The following is a 23,174-nucleotide window of genomic DNA, read 5'->3' as shown; positions in this document are numbered from 1 at the left end:
TCTTTTTCTGTGAGATTCCCCCATTTTGTAGTACTTTAACACTTGTCAGTCCCTCAAAGTAATTCTTGTTACTTCTTAACCATATCTCCCTTTCTTTTGTTTCCACCCCATTTTTATATTCCATTTTAATTTTATCCCACTCCTTAGTTGTATTTTCAAAAGAAATTTCTATTTTCTCTAATAGCTCCTGAATAATTTCCACTACCCATTCCTGAAATTCCTCTCTTTTCAACAGATAGGTGGGAAAGCACCAGTGTCTCATTGTTATTTCATTAGCCTTTGTTTTTATTTTATTTATTATTGGTGTATAATCTGAAATAGTTATTGGGCGTGTATCAAGACCTTAAATTAAATCAACATGATCCTGTGAAATGTATATTTTGTCTAGCCTAGCCCAGTTTTTGTATCTTAGAGAAATGTTGTCAGTGGGTCTTGATGCCAAAAAAAGCATTTCCAGAGTGAGCTGGAAATTTGTGAATAGGGCATTGGATGCATTTGCATTCCTTGCTACAATAATAAGGTTACACAAAAGGATATATGAAGAAGCAGAGGCAAGAATTAAAGTGGAAGGGTTCCTCTCAGATAAGCTGTGTTTGAACAGAGTAACCAGACAGGAGTGTTCTCTTTCCCCTTTGTTATTTGTTTTATATTTAGAACCACTGGCAAAGAAAATAAGGGACTCAGAAATACAAGAACATAATTGGTATGGTAATCAAGTAAAACTGGCTTTATTTGCAGATGATATTATTTTGTACTTGATAAATCCAGAAAAGGACATCTCAGTGTTGTGGAACATTTTTAGTCTGTTTCAAGTCTTTTTGGGATATAAAATTAATGAAGATAAAACAAAGACTGTAGCCATAAATTATGCACCCACATGATAATATGAAGTATTTAGGAGTATGGATTAAAATACCTTCTGTTATGGCAGCTAAGGATATGTGGGAAGAGACTAAACAAAAGATAATCCAAAAATTTAGAAACTGGAGACTTATTTATGGATATGGATAGCAAGATACAAGCAGTGAAAATGTTTTAGTTCATTTAGTCTTGTATATGGGCCAGGCATTCTTTTATCAATTTGAGGAGAAGTTGTGGACAATAATAAAGAATTGGAGGAATTTATCTGTGAGAAAAAGAGGGCAAGAGTTAAGTGGTATAAGTTGATCCTTTTAATAGACCAAGGTGGTTTAGATTTATTTGATTTGAAGGGATATTTTAGAGCTACAGAGTTAAGGCTCATATATATATATATATAAAACACAAGCAGAAAGTTATAAGTTTTAATTCAGAGTGGAAAGGGATGATGATATGATGATGAAGCAAGGGAAAGTTCAAGAAATAGAGAGAGAGTGGGATTTTGGATGCAGATCCTTAAGGAGAATAATAACCATATAGAATATTATATTCATAAAGTAGCAGAAAGTATTCTAAGATCTAAGCCAATATGAGAAGGAAGAAAGGAGATTTTTACCAATAGGGATGACTGCAATTAGGGGAACAGAAGATAGGTAAAGGGGGCAAAGGAACCAAGATATTGCGAACAAATATCTCAAGCAGGAAAGGAAATGGGGAAGGATGAAGATAGGGGGATTTTAAGTGAAAGGCCTGTTCTGGTAGAGTTTTTAGTTGAATATAGAACAGAAGCAGCTGTTAAAAATGGAAATTAACAGGGCATATAGCATATTGCATGATAACTGTAAGAATCAATTAGAGGAGGTTAGAAAAGATTGGAAAAGAAATTTACAAAAAACAATGGGAAGACATATGTATGACTTCCACATATTCATCCAGGTCCAGAAGGTTTAGGATCTTTGCTTGGAAGTGTTTGCATAGCTATTTTTATACCCCAAAGAGTTCAAAGAGTTATTCCTCATGTAGATAGCAAATGCTGGAGGTATGATAGACAAGAAAATGTAATTGGGCACTTATATTTTTGGAGTATATTGAGTTGTCAGATTTTAAAAATTCCATACAGAGTACTCTACTGGAAATATTGGGTGAGCACATGGCTATAAGTAAGGAAATGATTCTTTGGAGTTGAGATGCATGATCTGAATTGCTTAAAGATAGTAAGGCATTATTAAGTTTAATTCTGTTGGCTGCCAAAAAAGGAAATTAATAAAAAATGGAAATGAACATCTAAACCAACTGTATTTGAAGTACTGAATATTATAAATAGATAAAATAACTGCAAGAGGGAGCTTTAGAAAAGATACGGAGCAATTTACATGGAAGTAAGTGGAAATTGTGGGAATTTTACATGAAAATAATGTTCAGGAGGAGGAGTGAGGTTTAACGGAAGGCAGGAACTCAGCAATTTTTTGTAAGGTTGGCCTGATGATAGTAGCAAAGAAAATATATGCGATGTATATTGTATTTGAATGGAACAATGTTAAAACAGTTTTTCTTTTCTGTTAAGGTATTTTTGCCTATGTCTTAAGTGATGATTTAATAAAAGTATATAAAAATAAAAAATAGAGAAGTGAAAAAGGATAATCATGGCACTCTCTGTTAAGGACCCCAACAACACTTTCACATGGCCTTTGTCATTTTAGAAGTCTTTAATGACACAACCGCAGGGCAACGTGTTCCATCCCATTGTCAAGACACTAAATTGATCATCTTGGATGATAGAATTCTAATTCCTAACAGTAATTCCTTTTCTCCATAAGTGTTAAATGTCTGGAAGGAGGCCTAAAGACTTAACACAAGGAAGTCGTACCTAAAAATTGTAAACTATTTGCTGCTCGGACTATCTCACAAGGATTAGGTCAACTGTACAGTCACATACAGTACGTTTATCATTGAATTATTTATATTTAATTGTAACTTGTCTTATGGGTGGGCGTTCGAAAGACATGCGTAAATGTGCATGCCTTCGTTGAAGGTTGGACGTCAAGCTGGCACCTCAGCGTTTGTGAAAATCAACTGCTAATCATTAGCGGAATGGAGTTCCGCTGTGGTGACCCCTAACCGGGAAAAGCCGAAAGACAACAACAACAACAATTGTAACTTGTCTTATTCATTAGTCAAGGTTCATGTCTCAGTAATTTTTGCTTATGTACCAGATGACCTTATCATGATACAACCACAGAACTTACTAAAGGGAGTTTCAACTCATCCCATGGGGATCTGAATTTTATGTTAGAGAAATTACCATTATCTACATTTGTACCTGCAGATCCAATAAAAATACATTTTTTATACAACACATTTTTTTTAGTTGCTGTCTCCTCAAGCAGGAGTATTCCAGAACTACAGACACTCATGTTAAATCACTTTTTTGGTCTTTCATAGTAAAACATTGTCATTAAGATTAATTCATTTTTTATACCCAAAGGGTGAGTGCCATATAATCACTGGGTGGAGAGTAATATCTGTACCATGTGTCTTTCCAAGTGCTTACTTAACTGATAAAGTGGACATATGTACTTCTACTGCAGTTTGAATTTTACGTTTAGTAGTTTATGTAAGATAATTATAATTCCTACAGTATATTTTAATGTAAGATAGTTCCTCCTCCCATTTTAATTAATCACTTTACAGGACTGCATCCTTTTAACTGTGTGGAATTTTGGTATGACATTTTCTGGGTAGTCATTCAAAGAATCCTGCTATTAAACTGTTGAGTGCTGTAGGATAACTGCTGCAAAATATCTTGTATATGATTTGCAATTAAGCAGCAGATGAATCCTAAACATCTAGCCAGATATCTTCAGCAGTTGGGCTGCCATGGCGCAAAGTGCTTACAGGTTTGTACCTTGGCAGTTAGGTTGTAGCTGGTTCTTAAGCAGAGTTCATAAATACAAATTACATGATGATGTATATTTTGGTTTATAAAAAGCTCTTATATATGTTTTTGTATTTAAATGTATGCTTTTTTAATTTTATTAGTAGATAGTGTGTATATATATATATATATATATATATATATATATATATATATATATATATATATATGTGTGTGTGTGTGTGTGTGTGTGTCTTTTATTTTTTATTAAATATTTTTCTGTCTCGTATTTTATATATATATATATATATATATATATATATATTTTTTTTTTTTTATAAAGTATTTTATATTAGTTTATGATGTAACCATTTGCTTTTAAATAGGAATGATAGAGCTCATTTAAATGTTCAGTTGGATGTTTCTGGTGATAGGATGGCTGTGTCATGTGTCTATTTTGAAATGTGTATTTAATGAAAGTGAGAATCAACTGTTTTTGAAAACACTGATGAAGGACTATCTTGTCTGAAAGCTTTGTTCAACATTAAATTTGTTTGCGTTTGTGAAGACTAGTTTGCTGTTTTTTGTTTTTTCTTAAGCAGAGTTCACAATGTATATTTCTTCATATTTATATTTATTAATGTAAGCATTTTAAGTATTTCTTAGTATATGCATTTAAAATAGTTCTGTGACTTTAAAAGTACTGTTCAAAGTTTTGATTAATTAATTATGCATGCATAGTGATGTCATCTCTTATGAAGCAGGAAGTGATTTTAAAGCACAGGAAGATGATGTAGCTTTCAGTTCTGTAGAAGTTCTTTACATTATGGAATGGAAGCATTTAACTTGTTGATTAAATTCTGTGATACTAGCCTGGACCAACATTTTTTTATATAAATATTATCCTGGCTCTCCCCTGAAAAGAGGCCACTAACTTGGTGGGACCAGCTGGATGAAAAAAGGATAAATAACAATGAAAATAAATGAAGCATGAGTAAGTGTGAAAGTGCTTGTGTGTTTTATTTAGATGTAATTCTTTCTTTGCATAGTTTTTGGCAGTCATTTCTTGGTTACTAAGGCATAGATTGTAGGGCTAGGGGCAGGGTTGGGGTTAAAGTTAGGCTTTGTACACCCATGTGTGAAGGCTGCCAGACTAGCCAGATAGGATTTTATACATAATTCTGTCATATGTAAATATGAATGTTTTCTTAAATGAAAGAATATGCTGTGAAATGTTGAACTCAAAACAATGTAGCAACATTGTCCTCTGCTTTCTTTACAGCAGAGGGCAATGTAGCAACATTGCCCTCTTATGTACTTTGCCCTCTGATGTAAAGAAAGCTAAGTCAAGCATTTCTTGTTTGTCCTTTGAAATTGAAATGATTTAATTACTGTCTTTGATGTTTGCAATTCGGCTCCGGCCGGGCTAGATGAAGGTTTCCTGCCTATTGTTTAAGGCTAAAGTTAATGACCAGACTTTACATGTGGAATGTCCTTTATTGCTCTAGTTTCTGCCTAGGTGTAAGAAATGCAAATGCAGTTTCTGTCAGCCTGGGAACACCAGATAAGTGTAAACAAATGATGTAATGGGAATCAGGACTGCAATAGCAATTTAAACAGAGAGAATCAGAAGGCATTAAGCATTTTTGTCTTGACTACCCAACTCACAGCACTGTCTTGGTCATATGTAAGTCATCATAGACTTGTGTTTTCTTTTAGAAATAGCTAGAAACTAGAAAGATTAGACTAAGTGTTTTTCTGTGATGTCAGAACTGTACTACTGAGTTATTTTAAGTATTTCTGTGTGATCTATGAACTCTTGATTAGCACTGTGTAGTAGAAAGTATTGTCTTGTGGTTTTAATTATTTATTATTAAATATTTTAAAACCTTTCGACTGTGGCTGTTTTGTGTAGAGATAAGTTAAGCTCTAAGAGTACATTGCATGTATATAAGGATCCTGTACTAAGTCACCCTAATAAGCCTTGACTATTTAGTCATACTACCAATTGGATAATAATATTGCACAGTAATAATTGGACACCCTTTTAAGGGCCTTTAAGTAGCTGAAAAGTATTAGTGGATGGTGGCAAGTGGAACTACCATATAGTCTGAGAGAAAGGGGCACAGCTGAAGAAACTGTGCCAGCCTTCCCCAGGAGTGTCTGTGTGGTTGTATAAACTCTTCTCAAAGTGCATGTGTGTGTGACCTACTTGGGTAGGGACACAAAGCACTGGTTGGACAGAGAGGTTGCTAGAGGTTTTAGCTTGCCCACTAAGCTGAGATCTGGACCCTATAGCTGTGCCAATGAGGAGTCTTATTGGGGACCTGGAGAGTAAGGGAGTGACCAGCCCTGGACTGAGTGTGATCTCTGTGTGCTCTTAAGGGAAATTGCACTTTACTGTGTGTATTTGTTATCCTTTCCTCATATATGAGACGCCCTCTCTGGTGTTAGTGGTGAGGATTGAGGCTCCTTAATTGCTGGGCCAGGGCACAGGCATCACATATTAATTGTTTAGCAGTGGTGGGATATCCATATCACATATTAATTAGTTGGCAAATACTAATTGGCTTGTAGTGGTGTGGGTAGAGTGAATCCTGTAGCTTGTGTACAGTGAACTTTGAAGGTGTTTTGTACTCTAAAACAGCCACGCAGTGAATACTCAGAGTTCAGATCACAATTGTTTTATTTCTTTTGTTAGCTTAGTTAGTCAGGGTGAGCAAGCAGCATGTCAGCAGAGAAGCATGGAAAGCTGACAAGGAGCCAGCTGGTGGTGATGTGCCAGGCTAGGGGATTGGTGCATGGAAACCTGACTAAGGCAGACCTGATTGCAGCCTTGGTTACAGCTGCATCAGAAAACAGAAACCAGGAGGACAATCAGACTAGTAGTGGAGATATAATACCCTCGGAGAATGGATAGCTCAGCCTTTCTGCAGTGGACTTAAAAATCCAGCTGGAGCTAAAGAGACTTGAGTTGGAAGCCAGGAATGTGGAATTAGAAGCAGCTGAGAGATTGAGACATCTAGAGAGTGAGACTGAGAATCTGCTATGCCTAGAAGCTGAGGAAAAAGAGAGACAGAGGCAGCATGAGGAGGAGATGCTGACTCTTCGCCAGAGCCATGGAGGTAATGGGGAAGGGAGTAACTGGACCCCAGAAGCAGAAAAGGTTAATAAATTTCTTCTGCAGTTTAAAGGGGGGGATAATTTTGATATTTTAATTCATGTGTTTGAGAGGGTATGTAAAGAGTATGAAGTTGACCAAGGGCTCTGGCTACGGTTCCTGACCCCCTTACTCCATAGTAAAGCTGTAACTGTATTATCTAAAATGTCTGAAATTGCATGTTTTGATTATACTACTGTAAAAAATTGTTTATTAGAGTTTATTTAAGCTAACACCTGAAACATATAGGAAAACGTTTTGTGAGCATAGATGCAAGGCAGATGAAAATGTGTGTGAATATGTTGCTGAATTGAGCACTTATTTCCATAGGTGGGTGAGTGGATGTCAGATCACCACTTTTGAAGGGCTGGCAGACCTTTTGGTGAGAGAACAAGCCCTTAGAACATTGCCTGAGGTCATGAGGATCTGGTTAGCTGAAAGACAATGTGCTACTTCAAATGAGTTGGGGAAGAAAACAGACCTATACCTGGTAAGCAGGGCAGCCCTGCACAGGAAATGGACCCCCAGTACTGCTCATGTATCCAAAGGAACCCATGGTGGGCAGCACATAATGCCCCAACAGAATCTGCCGGTAGCAGGGGAAGCCACTAGTCCAGGTACACGTCCAATGTTTTGAATGCAACCAGTGGGGCCATGTGGCATACAGGTGTCCATGGAGTCAAGGTGGGGAACAAAAGGTGAGGGAGCCAGTAAGTGGGAAAGACAAAATGCGAATAGTAGGTTGTCTTGAGACATCATGGGTACCAAACTACTATCGTGCAGATGTCCTGAGAGGGAAGGATTTGGATGAGGCAGCACCATGTACTTATGCAGTTACATGTGGTCAGGCTACGAGACAAGTATGTGGGTCTGGTAGCCTGGGGGAGACCCAGACAGACTGCATACTTGCAGCCAGGACTGGTGAGGTGGTTACTTCAGGGAGGGAGCTACTCTGTAGCAGTGATACTGAATGTGAGCCACAGCTGCTTGTGGGTACTGATGGTCCCTTGGACAGAGTGAGTGCAAAGGTAGAGGTGAGTAGTAGTACCCAGGCTGACAGTGAGGCACCACTGTCAGAGGATGCCAGACTTCCTGTGGAAGGGGAGCTGAGAAAGGTTACAAGGAGAGAGCTGAGACAGGCTCAGCTCTCAAACCATACATTGCAAGGCCTGAGGTAGGTAGCTATGGAGGCACCTGATTCTCAAGGAAAGGGGGAATCTGTATACTGGGACAAAGGGTTACTATACAGAGAGTGGACCCCTGAGGGAGGGTTAGAAGGTGAGAATGTACAGCAGTTGGTAGTGCCTAGAGCTTACCATCTGGTGCTTCTAGCCATAGCCAATAATATTCCCATTGCAGGTCATATGGGCATAAAACATACAAAGAGGCGTATTATGCAGAACCTCTATTGGCCTGGAATTTCCAGAGATGTAACAGGGTACTGCAGGACCTGTGAGAGTGCCAAAAGTTAGGCAAGGCAGGAGACAACATGAGAGCTGCTTTGATGCCTTTGCCTGTGATTGAGGAGCCATTTCAGAGGGTAGCTATGGATATTGTGGGTCCTCTGAGTACCCCAAGTTCCACAGGGAAAAAGTATATCCTAGTGGTAGTGGATTATGCTATATGATACCCTGAGGCAGTGGCTTTGTCCTCCATTGAGGCAGAGAAGGTGGCAAATGCTTTGTTAGAGACTTTCAGCATGGTAGATTTCCCAAAAGAAATACTGACTGACAGAGGTGCCAATTTCATGTCAGACCTGCTGGCTTGTCGGTGGAAGTCCTCTGGGGTGAAGCACATGAAGACTACCCCCTACCATCCCCAGACTAATGGTCGTGTTGAGAGTTTAAACTCTACAATCAAGTCCATGCTACAGGCATTTGCAGATCAGTTTAAGAGGGAGTGGGACAAATAGTTGCCCCATCTGTTGTTTGCTTACAGAGAAGTTCCCAGGAATCCACAGGTTTTTCACCCTTTGAGTTGCTGTATATGCACAGGGTGAGGGGACCTTTAGATTTAATTTGAGATGAGTGGGAAGGTGAGTGCGAGTCTCACAAGGAGTCTGTTGTGGCATATGTCCCAAACCTCAGGACAAGGCTCAGGGAACTCATGGGTTTGGCCCAGGAGAACTTGGCAGAAGCCCAACAACAGAAAAAGGTGTGAAATGACAGGAATGCTCGAGCTAGAAAGTATGCTGCGGGGCAGCAGGTAATGGTTCTCATTCCTGTCAGACACAACAAGCTGCAAGCAGCTTAGGAGGGACCCTACAAGGTGGTATGAAAGGTAAGTGATGTTAACTACATGGTGGAACTGCTAGGCAGAAGGCAGGGGCACAAATTGTACCATGTTAACATGATGAAACTGTACCATGATAGGGAGGCCCTTGTGCTGAGCATTTGCAGTGGACTGCAGGAGGAGTCTAAGGGAGATCCGGGGACTGATCTCCTCAGTGAGGCTTGGGCTGACACCTCAGGGGAAGGGGTGCCAATGTCCCAGCCGCTATCTCCTACCCAGGTTCGAGAAATCCGATCAGTGTGGCAGGAATTTGGGGACATGTTCACTGGGAAACCAGGGTGCACCCACTTAGTGCAGCACCAGGTGGATCCAGGATCCCAAAGGCCTATTAGGCAGGCCCCTTATAGAGTGCCTGAGAGAGTCAAACAGATTCTGAGGGAGGAGGTACAGGAGATGTTGGAACTAGGGGTGATTCAAGAGTCCAACAGTCCCTGGGCCTCCCCAGTGGTGCTGGTGCCAAAGAAGGATGGCAGCACCAGGTTCTGTGTGGACTACAGGAAGTTAAATAGTCACACAGAGTCGGAAGCTTACCCCATGCCTAGGACAGATGAGACCCTAGAGCAGCTGGGTGTGGCTAAGTATCTTACAACCATCAATCTTACCAAGGGTTACTGGCAGGTGCCCTTGACTCCCAGTGCTAGACAGAAGTCAGCCTTTGTGGCTCCTTTTGGTTTGTATGAGTTCACAAAGATGCCCTTTGGGATAAAGAATGCCCCAGCAACTTTCCAGAGGCTGGTAGATCATATCCTAGCAGGAGCAGGAGGGTTTGCCCTTGCTTACCTAGATGATATTGCCATCTACAGTCATTCCTGGCCAGAGCACCTTCAGCATGTCAGGGAGATGCTGGGTAGACTACAGAGGGCAGGGTTGACCATTAAGTCAAGCAAATGTCAGGTGGGTATGGCGGAGGTCTCCTACATAGGACATAGAGTGGGGAGTGGTAAGATAAGGCCAGAACCTGCCAAAGTGGAAGCCATTCAGGCATGGCCTGCACCTGCTACTAAAAAGCAGGTGAGGGCATTTTTAGGGACAGCAGGGTACTACCGAAAGTTCGTCCCCAGTTATAGTACCATAGCTGCTACCCTCACAGACCTGACAAGAAAGAACAGGCCAGATAAGGTAGTGCGGACCCCAGCATGTGAGCAGGCATTCCAGAAGCTTAAAGAAGCTTTGGGAGGACCCCCGTGTTAGCTAGTCCAGATTACAGCAAAGAATTTGTTGTGCAGGTGGAATGCTTCAAACCATGGGGTGGGGGCTGTACTTAGCCAGATTTCTTCAGAGGGAGAAGAGCATTCAGTGGTTTATCTCAGTTGTAGGCTCCAACCCAGGGAGGAATGCTATGCAGCTGTAGAAAAGGAATGTCTAGCCATAGTGTGGGCAATGCAGAAACTTCAGCCTTATCTGCATGGAAGGAAATTCACTGTTATGAAAGATCACAACCCCCAAACATGGTTAAACAGAGCCAGCCAGCAAAATGCCAAGTTGCTAAGATGGAGCCTGAGTTTGCAAGCATATGATATGTCAGTGCAGCACCGCAGTGGGAGTAGCAATGCCAATGCAGATGGGCTCTCAAGACAGGGAATGGGGTAGGTATACTCTGATAGACCTGATCCTCAAGCGTTTCTCAAGGGTCACTTGAAAAACTAGCTTGAGTTCTCCGGGGGGGGGGGGGGTGTGTGAAGGCTGCCAGCCTAGCCAGATAGCATTTTATACATAATCCTGTCATTTGTAAATATAAATGTTGAATTACAGGCTTCTTTTCTTAAATGAAAGAATATGCTGTGAAATGTTGAACTCAAAACAATGTAGCAACATTGCCCTCTGCTGTAAAGAAAGCTAAGTCAAGCATTTCTTGTCTGTCCTTTGAAATTAAAATTATTTCATGACTGTCTTTGATGTTTACAATTCGCCTCCAGCCGGGCTAGATGAAGGATTGTTTTAAGGTCTATATCAAAATTCAGAAAAGAGAAACTGCCGAACGTGAAAACATCGAACCCAAAATATCAAATGGTGAAAATAGCGAAGCCCAGGAACATCGAAATCTTACCTAGGGCAAGATTTTGGTGGGTCGTTCTGTGGCTTCGCTATTTCCTCCACTGTGGTGCGAGAGTTATGGACCTTAGGGTTAGGGTGCGGGTTAAGGTAAGTGGATAGTTAGTAATATATGTATGGAGGAGTGTAGGGTTGTGTTTTGTTAACTGTACGTGTGTGTATTAATTAGTTTGTTTGTGTATAGATTAGTAGGGTATGTGTGCGATAGTTACAACCTTAGAGTTAGGGTGCGGATTAAGGTAAGTGGATAGTTAGTAATGTATGTGTGGTTTAGTGTGGGGTTGGGTTTTGTTAACTGTAGGTGTGTGGTTTCTTTATTTTGGTGTGCTTGTGTTGTGTGTATGTTTCTCGGAACAGCAAATTTTTTCCCTGGGAAAAAATTTGCTATTCTGAGCATTTGATGTTTTCAATATTTGAAATTCCAAGTTCGAACATATGGTGTTCAACATTTTGGAATTTCGAATGACTTGAGACATACCTCCCTGGACTACATGAAAAGAGACATGGAAGAGCTCTCGGATCATGTGGCCCAGGAAGGTATGACCCTAGCCCTAAGTTGCATCCTGCCTTCGCCCAGAATGATACCACAATATAAGGACAAAATGATTGACTTCAACAATTGGTTAAGCTTCTGGTGTCATTCAAAGGGGATCCAGTATCTGTTTGCCTGGGACGACATGATCAACAGACCACAATGCTTTGCCAGAGATGGTCTGCACCTGTAGCCCCTGGGATTCAGGTTACTGGCTAAGGCTCTTGCCACCCCTATAGTGCCTTTTTTAGGCAAAGTTCAAAGGACAAAACCACCACCATAACAGGTATAAGCATGCAAAATCTGAAGGTAATGCTACTCAATGCTAGAAGACTAAACCTCAAAATGCACTCTCTCGAGGCACTCCTAAAAATGGAGAACGTGAATATCTGTGCAGTAACTGAGACCTGGTTTAAAGCTCCAGACAGCACCCCTGCAATATCAGGCTACAACTCTTACCACACATTTTGGCCACCTAACCAGGATCGAAACAATAAAGGTGGAGGCGTGTTCATATTCACCAAGGATATTCACACCACCAGGTTAGTTGCCCAACACAATGCGTCTGAAATTCTCCAGGAGCAACTAACACTAGGTAAGACTGCAATCCAAATTGTAGCTTGCTACAGATCCCCCACCATGCCCCAAGATTCTCACTACACCTTTCTAAACATACTGGAAAATATTAATATACAACCAAACACCCTAATACTGGGTGATTTCAACTACCCTGCCATTAACTGGGAAAACTACTCGTGTACCAACACCTTTGCCCAACGGTTCTTGGAATTCATAAATTCCAATGCCCTGGATCAACTAATTCATAGTCCCACCGGGGGCTCCATTATCCTAGACCTGGTCATTACAAACAAGGGAAATCGATGCTCCACACCTATGGTCACCCCATCGTTGATCAGGTCAGACCATAAGCTAATCACCCTTAACATCCACATCCTACCCCCACCCCCCAGTAAGGAAACCCCTCCATAAAAAAACTTCTCCAATGCCAACTTCATGCTACTCAAGTCAGAAGTTACAAACTTCATGACACCAATGCAGAAGGGAACTGAAAGTATGACTGCTGAGTCCAACACTAAGGCACTGTACGGGCACATCCACTCATGCATGAATTATGCCATCCCAAATAGAACCAAGATGCTCTCCTCCAAAAAAATGAAGTCAATCTGGTGGTCCCCTGCCATAAACAAACTTTACAACAAAAGGAAGAAACTGTTGCAGAAAAGAGGAAAATCCCAGGATGCAAAAAACTCCCTTACCAGCCACAGTAAGAAGCTGAGATCCCTCATAAAATCCTCCAAAGCAAGGTACGAAAATAAAATTGCCAAAGATTCTAAAGACAACCACAAGGCATTCTATAACTATGTCAAGAATCTAAATGGCAATGCTCAAATCTGCACTGAGCTACAACAGAATGGAATTAAATATACTGATCTCAAGGATATTGGCAATATCCTGGCAGATTAATTCAGTGCCAACTTCACCCCCTCTCACCCCCTAAATGGCCCATCTCAATACCAGAAGATAGCCAAATTCCGGTAATAACGGCCACATGGGTAAAAAACTCACTCTACAAAGCTAAGAATACAGCATCCATGGGACCAGATGACATCCTGGGCAGTGTACTACATGAACTACAAAATGAAGTGGCACCTCACCTAAGTGTCATGTTTAATCATACCTTCACCTCAGGCTTCATGCCCACTGAGTGGTGCACAGCTACAGTTATCCCACTCCACAAGGGGGGATCCACCTTGGATCCCAGAAACTACCACCCCATCAGTCTGAAGAGCCTGATCTACAAGGCCATGGAAGGTATTATCATGGAACTTATAAACAAACACATTGGACCCCACCCAGTTTGGGATTGTGAAGGGCCGATCTTGTCTCCTGAACCTGATTGACTTCTCTGAATCAGTCTCCAGGGCCGTGGATGAGGGTAAGGCAGTCCACACAGCCTATCTGGACCTCATCAAGGCCTTTGACACCATCCCCCACTCTGAAATCATAGATAAACTTAAAAAGCTGGGCATTAATCCCTACATCACTTGATGGGTTGCCAACTGGCTTACTAACAGAACCCACACTGTAAAAGTAGCTGACTCCAAATCCAGCTCCAGACAAGTGACAAGTGAAGTACCTCAGGGTTCAGTCTTGGGACCTCTCTTGTTTGGCATCTACTTATCTGAAGTATAGGCCAACACTAAGGGACTCTGGTGAACAAAGTTTGCAGATGACTGCAAACTGGGAGCCATTATTGAATCCCCAAATGATGTGGATACTCTACAAAAGGGCCTTACAGAAACAGATGCTTGGTGTCAGAGCCATGGGCTCAAGCTCAATGCCAAGAAATGTATAGTTATCCCCTTTGGGAAAAAAACATGTACCCATGAATTACCACATAGTTGGCAGTACACTAAACACCAAAAGTGTGATAAGAGACCTAGGGACACAGGTGGACAATGGTCTCACCTTCAATAACCACATCGCCACAACAGTCAGGAAATCCTTCTATGTGGCACACCTCATCACTAAGGGCTTTTCATCCAGAAAAAAGGAGGTCATTGTCCCACTGTACTCATCCCTCATTAGACCCATTATAGAATACAATGCCCCATTTGGTATGTACCTCTCAAGACATCTGCAACAACTGGAAAGGCTGCAGAAATACCTCAGTAAAAGAATCACAGGCCTAAAGCAGATGCCCTATGCTGACCGCCTTAAAAAACTCCAGCTATACTCTGTCGCATATCGTCTACTCCGAGGCGATCTCTGCTTAACATACAAGGCCATGTCAAACTGTTGGACATGCTACACTTAAAGAAATCCCAATCCCTCAGAGCCACATGGTCCAGGGATCTAAACCTTGTCATCATAATAAACAAAACATGTTGGAAACATAGGTTCCTGACCCAGAGACTCCCCAGACTCTGGAATAGACTGCCCATACATGTCAAACAGAGCGCCTCTTTGGCCCTCTTCAAAAGGAACCTTGATGATTGGATGGAAGAAAGGAAATTCACCCGGGGATCATGTCAGTCGTCCTGCTAGACAAAGGGGTCCAGGGAAGTAAATAGTGTGGGAAGAAATAGCCAGGGAGTTGTTATGGCTAAGCTTGTATAGGCCCTAGGGCCGATAGCCTAGTACCAACCTATGATATAGACCCTTGTTTTAAGGCTAAAGTTAATAACCAGAATTTACATGTGGAATGTCCTTTATTGCTCTGGTTTCTGCCTAGCTGTAAAAGAATGTAAATGCTGTTTCTGTCAGCCTGGGAACACCAGGAAAGTGTAAAAAAATGATGTAATGGGAATAAAGACTGCAATAGCAATTTAAATAGAGAGAATCAGAAGGCATTAAACATTTTTGTCTGGGTCTATATTAGAACATTGAAAGTTTGATGGTTCAAATCACTAAAGGTCGACCTTTAATGATCGAACCATTAAATGTTCAAATGTTCAGAAAAAAATAAATTAAAAAAAAAAGAAAATCTAAAGAGTGCAGGCAGGGGAGCAAGCCTCCCTGCACCCCCCACATGGGGGGCTGCTCACCCTACACCCCTCACTACCTAAATATACCAATTCCAAGACTGCACTACATTGAAGTAAACGGAAATATCCCCTTACAGAGATTTCTGTTTACCCGTTCGACGTTCTGCACTTTTGCTATTCTCATGTCGACAATGTCGGACTTGACATTGTCGGCTTTTGAGAATATAATAGGTAACCTTTTTGTCTTGACTATCCAACTCACAGCCCTGCCTTGCTCATATGTAAGTTATCTTAGACTTGTGTTTTCTTTTAGAAATAGCTAGAAACTAGAAAGAATAGACTGTGTTTTTCTGTGATGTCAGAACTGTACTACTGAGTTATTGTAAGTATTTCTGTGTGATCTCTGAACTCTTGACTAGCACTGTGTAGTAGAAAGTATTGTCTTGTGGTTTTAATTATTTAATATTAAATATTTTAAAACCTTTCAACTGTGGCTGTTTTGTGTAGAGATAAGTTAAGCTCTAAGAGTACATTGCATGTATAATAAGGATCGTGTACTAAGGCACTCTAATAAGCCTTGACTGTTTAGTCATACTACCAATTGGCTAATAATATTGCACAGTAATAATTGGACACCCTTTTAAGGGCCTTTGAGTAGCTGATAAGTATTAGTGGGTGGTTGCAAGTGGAACTACCGTATAGTCTGGGAGAAAGGGGCACAGCTGGAGAAACTGTGCCGGCCTTCCCCAGGAGTGTCTGCGTGGTTGTATAAAGTCTTCTCAAAGTGTGTGTGTGTGTATATGTGTGTGTGTGTGTGTGTGTGTGTGTGTGTGTGTGTGTGTGTGTGTGTGTGTGTGTGTGTGTGTGTGTGTGTGTGTGTGTGTGTGTGTGTGTGTGTGTGTGTGTGTGTGTGTGTGTGTGAGCTACTTGGGCAGGGACATGAAGCACTGGTTGGACAGAGAAGGTGCTAGAGGTTTTAGCATGCCCACTAAGCTGAGACCTGGACCCTATAGCTGTGCCAGTGTGGAGTCTTATTGGAGACCTGGAGAGCAAGGGAAGTGCAATTTCCCTTAAGAGCACACAGAGATCACAGTCAGTCCAGGGCTGGTCACTCTCTTGCTCTCCAGGTCCCCAATAAGACTCCCCATTGGCACAGCTATATGGTCCAGACACACACACACACACACACACACACACACACACACACACACACACACACACAGACACACACACAGACACACACACACACACGCACACCCTAGGGTCAATCTTAGCATTGCAAATTCACGTATATGCACAGCTGCAGAAAACCCAGACAACATGCAAATACACAAATTATGAATGCTTTGCTTTGCATACTTCGCATACTACAGCATCCTGGCACATTTCAGACCTTTATCCGATGGGGGGCAAGTCTGGGTCATGTTAGGAAAAAGAAAAAGTGTCCCAGATGTTGCTTTATTAATTATCTCCTTCCCAGACATCCTACTACATATAATCGTTAAGGATCTATTAATGTATCTACGTGGTTAATCCATGATAACCACTTAATTGAATATCGTCTCCATACACTTTTCAATTCCAGCTTCTCACATGTCTGCCATCCCATGATCATCATTTGATTTAAAACTGTCTTGTATATTTGGTTGCCAACATTCTGAGCTGTTCTGAAAGCTGCTCAAATTCTGCAGAATGCACTCCCACACACACTAAGCACTGACGTTCTGTGCCTTTTGAAGAAACATGGAAAACAGGCCACAGTTTCAGCTTAGCAGAGGAATTAACTTTTTACTAAAACAACAGTGAAAACTAAGGCTCACAAAATATAATGGAAATGATCTAAATAAGGGTGCTATTTGATTAATGCAGTTTATCTGTTCCATTATCATGTCATAGCTGTCTGTCTGAAATTGTAACTTTCTACTCCTACAGTCAGAGTATGACTACATGACTATGTATAATTAGAACTGATATTTCTTGTTGCTGCATGTATGAAAATAGTTACTGTTTGCTGCCTTTTACATCTCTGCATTATGCATTTCACATAATATTTGTAATTTTGCACCTTTGCCTTCTGCTGGCTTTGGCTCAAGTTGTAGCTGGAAAGGGTTCTTGGACTAGCCAGTCCACACAGTAAGTTAAACAAACAAATTAATTGATGGAATACTAGAAGGTTGGGACAGTGCCTTGGATTCACAGAGATCCACTGCACTTCTGCACAAATTTTGCACTGATAAGTAGCACTACATGGTGTCAGAGGAAGACCTTGAATATCCAAGTGAAAACATGCAGGTTTTCTGTGCGGAGAGCTGCACTTCATGGCATGTAGATGACGCATGAAGCAAGTGTGGAAGCAGACCTAGATAATGCAGGGAATCCATACAAGCAGACAAAGCTATACAGTGAAATGTATACACAGATGTGACAAAACACAATCCACAAAGTACTTGTATGCTAGATAGTGCAATCATTCAAAAACAGAAATTGTGGACTCAGAGCAATATATTGCAATATAAAGCAGCGTTTGTAGCACCTAGGTTGCAACTGTTACTGTGTCCATCAGCATAACAGCACCAAGTGCTGCAGCTAAGTGGCTTTACATTATTTGCTGCAGCACAGCTGTGGTGTCCATACATGTAGACATCACCTGCTAGATTCCTAAAAGGGAAGGGAAGGCGCATTCAGGAAAGATGGAGAATGGGAAGAGCAAGCAGACAACTGCACACAAAGACAACATGGAGGAGGGTGCAAGATGCAGGGGAAGGAGGTTGACTTTTTTGTGGGAATAGGGCCCATGTTTTTTGAGAAAAGATAAGATAAGGAATAGTGAAATGGAAAGCAGAGTAATAAAGGGAGGAGGGCATAGGATAGTGTGTTGGATTAGACAGACAAACAGAGAACATCACAGACATAAGGTTGGAGGTACATACAAAAGGATGGAAATAAATGCAATATAAAGAAAACAGAAGGATAGACAAATGTTGAGGGGGAGGGTCAGGCAATGCACAGGGTATGGGGTGTAATACAAAAGGAAGGGTACATAAATGGCTGGGGATAATGTGAGGTATGACAAAACAAGGTGTCATCTCCCATTCTGGCCCACTGGACATTACAGGGCTCCATCCCCACATAGATCAGGCTGGCAGGTGGTATATGCCACCCCCCAGTGACATGACAGCAGGAGCTAGCCAGTCAAGTGAAGCGGGAGTTTGCTTCAGAAGACTGTGTTCACACAAGGCATATATATGCTCAATGTTCTCTCCACCACAGCCTCCATCATCTGCTCCAACTGTTGCTGAGCCACCTTAGGAAATGCAGTCAGAATACCTGCCGTTAAGGGGCCATAATCCTTCCTCCAGGAAGACCCTGTCAGACTCATTACCTTTTTGCACCTCAGCTGCATCCTCAGCACAGTTTGAACATGGTGGCCATCTGCACAGCAAATCTATTGTCTGAACATGCCCTGTGGCAAAGAGGAATAAAATATTGCTGTATCCCAGATGAGTTGTGTTTAACTAGTGACATGGGTGCTGAATGGCCAGGCAGAGGAGTATGTGAGTGAGCAACCAAAGCTAAGCTCATCTGAACTGGCAAATGGGGGTAGTGGTCCCAGTTTTCAGAAAGGGGGCTCAGAGGGTATGTTCCAGTTATAGCGAAATCATTAACCTCCCCTGGTGAAGCATATGCCTGAGTGCTAAAAAGGAGATTTGTCCAACAGGCAAACCTCTGATTCAGGAGAAGCAATGAGATTACATTCGACTGTGAATTAATATACTATTTTTTATCCTTGATTGCAGAGATTTTGGAGTGGTCATGGGCATACCCCTCAACCTGCTAGAGCAAGAAATTTGGATGAAGCCTGACATAACAGGGTGATTAAAGCCCAATAACAGGGACAGATTTTAAATACTGCTGTTATAAACTTAGAAAGTAGATAGAATGACAGGATTTGTCTCAGTATGCATTTTTCTGAAGAATACGAAGTCCAAAACTCAAATTTATGTCATTATTTGGTAACTTCAGTCCTCAGATCATCCCAGTGATTTGTGAGAAAAACACAGATTTTATGAGAAACAAACCAAAAATAAGAGGCAGAATTGTGGACATTCTGCAAAAATCTGTGCAGTTGAGAAGTATGGTCATGGGAGTTTACCAATACTGTTAACAAGTGTTTTATGCACTTAGAAAAAGCAGATGACTGTGTACCTTGGCAGGTCTTGTGGAATCTTTTACAACAGCATAGGCTCCTGGGGGCATGCCTTCATGCCATTTGGCAAGTGCACTTGAGGAGTGAGAGTTGTGCCTGCATCTTTAGATATAAGTCAAATACATTCAAGGTGAGCATGACACTCTGCCAAGGGTGTATGTTGTTCCTTACCTGTCTGTGATTTTCCAAGAAAAGAAACCGAGGCACAGCCAAGATCTGGAGAGTATCCAGTTTGGTAGCATGAGGTTTGCATCTTTATTGTCAATATCAAGTGATTCCAGTTACTAGCATGCTGTGAACTGATTCTGTGCTGAGTTGGAAGCATCTAGGATGAAAATCAGCACTTCCCAATTACAGGTCATGATACCCTCCCAGAAAAGAATAGATTGTTATCTGCAGGTGACCTCCCAGAAAAGAATAGATTGTTATCTGCAGGTGAGGGGGCAGCAGCTATTCTAGAAAAAGGAGTTTAAGTATCTTGAAGTCTTGTTTGTGAGTGAGGTAGAGGACAGTCAGAAAACTGACCAACAGATGTGTGCAGTACCCTAGGTATTGCTGGCTTTGAACAGTACTATGATTTTGAAGCAAGAGCTGAGTCATAGGATGAACCTCTCTATTTCCTAACCAGTGCATGTTTCGCTCCTCACTTGTGGTCATGAGCTTTGGGTAGTGACTGAAAGATTAAGGTCACAAATATATATATTTATATGGATCTAGGACTTTTGCACGAAAGTGCAAAAGCCCAAATCCATTATCACCAAACACATTTTAAGGAAAGCGCTTTTCAACGAAAAGCGCTTTCATTAAAGTGCGTTATGCCCCCCATACCCCCCTACTTTAATATTCTCACTCCAAGATCACACTACAGTGGGGAAAAGAGAATTTTCCATTACCCGCACCATAGTACGATCTCCGGAACAGGCATACTTATGCGAAAGTGCTTTTTCGGTGAAAAGCACTTTCGCGTAAATATGCCCCACCAATAATCATTCGGTGGAAAGTGCATCCGGTGATCTGTACAGATCCCATATATATATATATATATATATATATATATATATATATATATATATATATATATATATATATATATATATATATACTTTATCCTGTTCAAGATCACAGCAAGCACTGGGATAAGGCTGATGATTCTTTTTGGGTACACACACACACACACACACACACACACACACACACACACACACACACACACACACACACACACACACACACACACACACACACACACACACCCCTAATGGCAGTTTAGGGGATTATCAATTCACCTACTGCATGTCTTTGAGATTCATCAAAAAATGAAAGTTTCTCATGAAAACTCTTCCAGGGAACTGAACCAGAGAAACAAGCAGTGCAAAGAAGTAATATTGACTTCTGCAACACTGTACTTCAATACTGTGTTTTCAGTGGTACCATGTCATATCTTTGAAACAGTTTAACAGTTATTCCATTGACATTTTCTGTGTAAACATTAGATTTTACAATAGAAGATTCCAGATGTAGCTATTCCAAAAAGTCTGAGGTACAGCAACCTTAAAGTTATTATATATTAGTAGGTGGTACTTCGGTGGTTCGCAGTACATGGGGATGGAAGGACTTGCCCCATAATAAGAAAACTTATGTTGTTTGAGGATATGAACTATTCCTACATTTTTTCTTGTGCAGGCAGCTGCAATTAAGCAGCATCTGATAAGTGCTTGTTAGCATGTCGGGTCTGGTGATCAAACTGTACAAAATAAAAGCTACAAAATGGGAAAGAATGTGAAAACAGGTAGCAGAAAGAGCAGAAAAAAGCAGCCAGAAAGGAAATCTAATTACAACAGGCACCCTTGAAGAAGCAAGTCAGAAAGCCAATCAGTCATCAGTTCTAAAAGTGGTGGCTGCAAACTGAAATAGTAAATTATAAGTGGAAAAGTTAGCAGATCTGAGAAATGCATTAATTTTCTATGCCAGCTTAAACCCAGTTCATGGTTGTAGCAGCCACAACTAATCACTGTACAACCATCCTTTCAATTTAATTTTACATTTGGCTTCAGGTACTCAGTGAGTACAGAGAGAGGAGGGGCACTAGCAATGCCTGGTGTTCATCTTTAGTGGAGGCTAAAAATATCTAAAAATAAGCTACTGATGAGTGACACTTTTAGCAAAACAACTGTGTGAAATTATTTCAGCAAAGAAATGGATCTCAGTTCTCTTCTGCTACCAAAAAGCCAATAATTATTTTATTACACACTATCAAATGGAATTATTTGCATTTAGACATTTTGGTCAAAACAAAATATGTTAAAAGGTCTGCTTCATCCTTCAGTCCAGCTCACTCTCCTGCACTGCCCAGCCTTATAAACATACTGCCACTGTGAGCCCAGCTCACTGTCCTGCACTACCCAGCCTTATAAACATACTACCACTGTCAGCCCAGCTCACTGTCCTGCACTCCCGAGCCTTATAAACATACTGCCACTGTCAGCCCAGCTCACTGTCCTACACTGCCCAGCCTTATAAACATACTGACACTGTCAGCCCAGCTCACTATCCTGCACTGCCCAGTCTTATAAACATACTGCCACTGTCAGCCCAACTCTCTCTCCTGCACAGCCCAGCCTTATAAACATTCCGCCACTGTGAGCCCAGCTCACTGTCCTGCACTCCCCAGCCTTATAAACATACTGCCACTGTGATCCCTGCTCACTGTCCTGCTCTGCCCAGCCTTAGAAACATACTGCCACTGTGAGCCAAACTCACTGTCTTGCATTGCCCAGCCTTATAAACATACTGCCACTGTCAGCCCAGCCCACTGTCCTGCACTGCCCAGCCTTATAAACATACTGCCACTGTGAGCCCAGCTCACTGTCCTGCACTGCCTAGCCTTATAAACATACTGCCACTGTGAGCCCAGCTCACTGTCCTGCACTGCCCAGCCTTATAAACATACTGCCACTGTGAGCCCAGCTCACTGTCCTGCACTGCCTGGCCTTATAAACATACTGCCACTGTCAGCCCAGCTCACTGTCCTGCACTGCCCAGCCTTACAAACATACTGCCACTGTGAGCCTAGCTCACTGTCCTGCACTGCCCAGCCTTACAAACATACTGCCACTGTGAGCCCAGCTCACTGTCCTGCACTGCCCAGCCTTATAATCATACAACCACTGTGATCCCAGCTCACTGTCCTGCACTGCCCAGCCATATAAACATACTGACACTGTGAGCCCAGCTCACTGTCCTGCACTGCCTAGCCTTATAAACATACTGCCACTGTGAGCCCAGCTCACTGTCCTGCACTGCCCAGCTTTATAAACATACTGTCACTGTGAGCCCAGCTCACTGTCCTGCACTGCCCAGCCTTATAAACATGCTGCCACTGTGAGCCCAGCTCACTGTCCTGCACTGCCCAGCCTTATAAACATACTGCTACTGCTAAGAAAATGTATTGACATTAACATATTGAAATGAGTGTTGGATAGACAGTCAACATTATACTTAAGGAAAAGAGATGTGTCTAAGTAATTAATGGAAATGTATACATTATACTATTACTATTCAGCAAGTTAACAATTAGCTCCAGTGATGGTTTAAAGGTGGAGATATTACAAATTTGGTTTAGTCATGTCAATAACCAGAATTTAGAATATCAAAATAGAAGCCTTTAACAGAGAAATTGCAATGGCTTT

General features: G+C 41.5%; 1 protein-coding gene across 1 annotated transcript in view; it reads left to right on the top strand.

Moving 5' to 3' along the window:
* SEZ6L (seizure related 6 homolog like) overlaps positions 1–23,174 on the top strand; it is a 3,056,071-nt gene that overhangs the window by 2,948,991 nt on the left and 83,906 nt on the right. The window lies entirely within an intron of this gene.

Source organism: Protopterus annectens, chromosome 4.part0, assembly GCF_019279795.1.
Source record: "Protopterus annectens isolate FY-2018-M chromosome 4.part0, PAN1.0, whole genome shotgun sequence".
In the NCBI taxonomy this organism is placed as follows: domain Eukaryota; kingdom Metazoa; phylum Chordata; order Ceratodontiformes; family Protopteridae; genus Protopterus; species Protopterus annectens.
This window is presented reverse-complemented; position numbering and strand designations above follow the sequence as displayed.